Genomic DNA, 5662 nt, shown 5'->3' on the forward strand with positions numbered 1-5662 from the left:
TGGAGTGTGGCACAAGATGTCGAGTTGGGTGTCAGGGCTTTTATGTATTGGGGTGGAGAGTGCTGTATATATAAACCACCTGAGCCTGCAGTCCTTGCTCAGACAGCTGCCACTGATGTTGGTAAGACCATCACCAAGACATTGATTGCATGAGACCATTGCATAAGGCAGTGGGCTGGGGTGCAGATTTGGGATTCAGTTCTGACTCTGCCTCGTTCTTGGATGACCTCTGTCAAGTCACTGAATCCCCACTGTACCTCAGTTGCTTGACTTTAAAATGGGGATAATATGTCTATCTCACAGGGTGCTGTGAGAATAAATCCTGGAAGATTTTTGAGGTGCAACAAGGAGGGGCCCATATCTGATTTTCTAGAAAATTGGGGGTGAGGCCTCGGGGTGAGAGGAAGGAGCTTCTGTTGCCTTGTCCCCTTGTGATTTTACCCAGGCACAACCTTATGTTTGCTCATTGCTTCCTCCCCACCAGATTTGAGGAGACTGCTAATTCTCCAGCAGCTCAGAAGGCATCCTTGTGCCGGCTCCTGCCAGCACTGCACTGCAGTAGGCTTTAGCCATGCTTCTCTGAGCCCTTTTCAAGCTGAGGACTTCTTTACCAGGGAGGGAACCCATGAGGGACCCACCAACCTGATCACCCAGTGCTTGGTTTAATAAAGCATGCCCAGGGAGTGCAGACCTCTGACGGTGACTCATGCCCAGAACTGAAGCAAACCCCCACCTCCCTCTTCTGGGGCCAAGTCCAGATGATTTGAACTCAAGCTGCCTGCCTCTCTCTTCCCTCCTAATGGGACCTGGAGGCACCTGGGTGTTTGTGCTGCTCTTCTGGGAGATAAAAAATGAAGGGCCAGGGCAGGGGGGACATGTCCTGCTGCATACAGGAGGCTAGGACAGCGAATTCATTCACCCCCATGTTTGACAGAGAGGTAGGGGGGCATCCCCGTGGTATCCAGGAGCTTTGTCACTGGAGAGGGAAGCTGAGGCTTAGGATCAGAGGAGACTCCCCGGAGCATCAGCTGGATCTCTGCGGGAAGAGCTGCTGTCTGCTCCCTTCCCTCCAGGCAGCCACAGTCTGTGCCGGAAAAGGCAGAAGAGACTTTTTGACCCTGGGGAATCAGGGGTGCTGGGATGTTGGGGGAAGGTTATTCCACTCCGCTCTCTCCCTCTCTTGGGGAGGTCTCTGCTCTCCCTCCTTCTCAGCCGTGAAATGGTTAAATTCCTTTCCAGCTGAGCTGGCAAACAGAGCCCAAGCATATTAGTCAGATCACAGTAGGGGGGTAGGGAGGGAGGAACAGAGAGAGAAGAGAGGAGGGGCTGGAGTTGAGAACTGCAGAAAGCTATTCTCAGGGGTTCTGAAGGGTAGGGAGGGAGGCTCAGCAGGAGTTGCTGCTTCCCAGAAACTTGATTATTTTTAACCCAGGAAGAAGAAAGGAAGGGGAGAAAGAAAGAGAGAGAAGGGGGGGGTGGAGAGAGAGAAAGAGAGAGGAAGGAAAGCAAGCAAGCTGAGGGACTGGAAAACAGTTGTTGGCAGTGGAGAGGCTTTGCAGAAAGAGAGGAGGCAAGTTTGGAAGGCGAGAGCTGACCATGGTAGGTGCAGTTCTGCTGCAGATGTGCCAGAGCTGCCTGCCCCTGTGCTTCTAGGCAGCGGCACCTCCCTTCTGAACCCCTGGTGATGGGGAGAGACTGGAGCACACCAGGTGGCTCCTGTAGCTCAGGTTGCTGCTGCCCAAATTCAAAGACCCTTCCTGCAGTGGGAGAATCACTGTGCTCAGACACCGGACTGATATACCAAATTCCCCGGTGGAGCAAAAAGTTCGCCAGTAGGTTCCTCCTCCCCATCGCACCCAGCAGGACATACCTTCCCTCCAAGCCTTCCTTAGAGAGAAGGTGGAGAGCAGGACATGTCTCCCCCCTCCCCTCCCCTCAAGACATACACCAAAGATGATGGCTTTAAGTCCCACTTGTACCCTCCAGCTGGGAAAGCCTTTCTCAGAGAGCTGCCACCATCTGAAATGAAACAGGAATGCGGTTGGGGTCCATCAAACATAAAATGTGCTGATGACTGGGCAGGAACAAAGCATCTTCCCTCTCTCTTCTAATTGTGGGGCACTCCTGTTATGTGACATGTGATGTGCCAGTCACATGCCACTAGCTCCCTCTCAAACAGACCCTGGAAGTCAGGGCATATCCTCAGGGAAGAGGCGTTCATGCTGCCATTTCCCAGGTGCAGTAGAATAGGTTTCACATGGTGGAAGTAGGAGGTTGTTGTTCTTTATACAGTTTAGCATCTTAGTAGTGAAGAGCAGGAAGAAGAGTGTTGGAGGCACTACCAGGTGTATCTTTGGAGGGATCTTTCCTTCCACCCATCCATGGCAGAAAGGCAGCTATGTTAGGTCCAGCTCCATTAAATGCATTTGCCAGTCCTGATGATTCACATCGCAGTCCTGGGCTCCACTGGGTCTGATGGAGAACTGATTGAAGCCAGTGGAAAGATGCCATGGACTTCAATAGGCTTTGCACCAGGCTCATAAAGCTGCAAGTCACAATTTGTATTTGTTGTTTGCATCATCATAGTACCTAGACTGGAGCCATTGTCTAGGACCACAAATACCTGTGACGTTGTCCAAACTGTAACATCAGAGTCAAGTGTTACAAACCGCGGGCCCCTAAAAATATTTCTCTCTTCTTTGGAAAGATCCGTATTCTCAATGCTTCCCTCAGCTGCTGTTCTGGCCTGACCTACTTATGGGGGCTTGAGCTGCCAACAGTGGGGAAATCTGCTGGGAGCTGGCTCCCTCTCTCTGGTCCTGCTGAGCTGTCCTATGAGTAGCTAAGTCCATGCGAGCCTCCAAAGCTGTCATTTATGTTTGTGCTAAAGGTTGAATCAGTGGTCTTCCATGGTTTTCATGATCACTGTGTCCTTGGATGTGCAAGAAGAGATGTCAAAATAATTTATACACAAATTCTGGGGTAATTCTGGGGAAAGTTAGGTCTCAGTTTCAGTTGCAACAGATCTAGAGCACCCAAGACAGAGAGATTTGACCAAAGCACTCCCAAGATTGAGTGAAAATGTGCAAAGAGATAAAGCCAGCAGGGGGGAATGCCATGTTTCAGGTGCTCCAGGACTGATGGTCATAGAAATTCATGCATTATACATAGTCCCAGTCATCATAAGTGGGTTGGTATATCTCAGCTCAGCCAAGTGTCCTGCTAAAGTAGTGATTGGGGCCCAAATGTAGGTGGAGAGCAGCTCAGAACGGGAGCAATGCAAGGATAACCTGTGGGAGGCTATGTTGGGGCCATTTGGGTCAGCATCCAGTACTATCTCCAACGGGGAAAGAAGTTACATTGACTAGAGTAAAAAGGTGCAAGGAGTATAAATCACTGTGCCTTAAGACACAAACTCTGGGATTATGGAGCCGATTGCGGAATTATCTGTCCTCTATGGACAGATAATCCCATAACAGTCCATCATGGGGTTTTGTGCATCTCCTCTCCACTGGTCTCTGTAAAGAAATCAGTTGGAAGTAAGTGGGCCCTCCGAGGTCATTCACCAGGGCATTTCCGTTGCTCTGAAGAAATAGTTTGTCCTGATGTCAAGTGGGAAAATGTTCTTCTCTGAATTGTCGCTCTACTTAAGCCGCCCTTATAGGAACCAGGACCAAGCTTGCTCAGGAAGTGGCTTGTTTTCCCATGAAAAATGTAGATTAAAAAAAAAATCTGCTAAAGTTTCTTCATTTTGGAATTTATTTATTTTATTTTTGCCAAAACCTGGAAAAAATAGTTGGAAGTGAGAGCTCCACTCTGGAGAAAAAACTGCTTTTTGTCAAACAAAGGAGTTCTGCTAGGTCTAACCAGGTTCCATATGGGATTTTCAATGGCAGTTTCAGCCCCCTCGTCACATGTACCGTGCACACATGGGTTACGCCAGATTGTGCCATGTGAGTTGCATGTCTCTTTAAAATGTCACAAAGATGATGAGCGAGGAGGGAGAAGGAGCAAGAGGAAGCATGCAGGAGCCTTCAAAACCTGAAGGGACCAGTCGCTGTGGGGCTGTACTGCCCGTTCACATGAACTTCCCTCTGCATCCTGGGCTGGAGTCCAGGCAGCTGTGGTCCTGTAGAGCAAAACCACCCATTGAGCCTGAGGTCTGTCAGCCCTCACCCCAGTGTGTTTGTCTCCTGCTTTACCGCGAGACCGACCGGACGGCAGCCAGGCCGCCAGCATGTAGAAGTCTCCGAAAGGTGGATTCAGGGGTCGGCATGGGGAACTAGAGCCTCATGGAGCTGCGGGACCTCCAAGGAAGATAGAAAATCCTCATAACCTGGAGGACAAGATACCCACTGAACCCAGCCCTTGGGGTAATGTTGTCATTGTGCCTCCCTTGTCCTGCAGAAGAAGCCCTCCCTGATGAAACCTTATCTGTGCTTTTGTAACTAATAGAATCAGCCATTTGCTCCCAACCAACCCCAAGTCTTTGTAGATGTCAGGCCTACCCTGAAGCCATTCGGCCCTGGGCTCGGATGATTCAGCCTACTAGCTGATAAGGCCATCTGAGCGTTCAATGGAGGAAGCCGGCTGCCTTTGCAACCAGGATTTTCAAGATGGGAAAACATGCTCTGAAGCTGGGAGATCTCTTTAATCTGCTGCTACTTTCACAAGGCGTTTAGTGTTTCATATGTCTTCATAGGAGTCCCAAAACACCCCGTTATCAGTGAGTGGTCTTGACTGAGCCTATCAGAAATAGGAAGATTTAGCTGTTTGAGATGCTCTATAATGAACTGTCTTGTGCCCTAAAGCCTGGGTCAGGCTTCCCCTTCATTAATCAGGGTGAGGCCTGTATACATAAGGTTCCTTCTTACAGGTTAGGCATTTACAGGGTCACTTACCTGCCAGCTCTTGCCATCCAGATATCATGACGCATTTTAAAGCCGACTTGCAGTTCCTGACTTCCTCTATTTCACTAATTAGGCAATTCATCTGGACGGACAGATCCAGCAACATTGCCACTAGAGATTGTACCTGAGCATATCTAGGACACCTCTGAATTGTAGTGCAGCTCTTCTTTTCCTTGTAGTCAGCTTTGGAGCTGCACTTAGGAATTGATGGTACCTTGTGGCCAGGGGGAACCCAACACTATTACTTCCCATTCACTTCCTCAGCACTCCCTGATTCCTGGCCCTGCTGGTCATCATGGAGCTTGGGGACCTGAATTCTTGACGTACAACCCTGCTTCGAGATGAAAGACAGTCGTCCATCTCCTAGGACTGTTCCTTTCTCAGAACCATTGCACAGTCGCCTCAACTTGCAGGATGCCTGCCTGATCTTCCACCACACATTTCTGTGCCACATTCAGGGAGGCAGGTCCTTTTTCAGCCCTTAGATGATCCTTGAGAGTTATTGAAGCTACCAGTAGCAGTTTTATGGAGCAAGTGATGACACTCATGTTTCTGGCCAGTTGGGTCACTTGTGTTTGAGGACGGAGTCGGAGCCCGGCAGGATCCCCCATGCTGGTAGCGGTGCAGATACTTATAGTTTCATAGTTTCTAGGGTCGGAAGGGACCTGAGAAGATCATCTAGTCCGACCCCCTGCCATGGCAGGAAAGAGTACTGGGGTCAAACGACCCCAGCAAGGTGTTCATCTAACCTC

Source organism: Gavialis gangeticus, unplaced genomic scaffold (assembly GCF_001723915.1).
Source record: "Gavialis gangeticus isolate Ggan-Ray unplaced genomic scaffold, GavGan_comp1, whole genome shotgun sequence".
Taxonomy (NCBI): domain Eukaryota; kingdom Metazoa; phylum Chordata; order Crocodylia; family Gavialidae; genus Gavialis; species Gavialis gangeticus.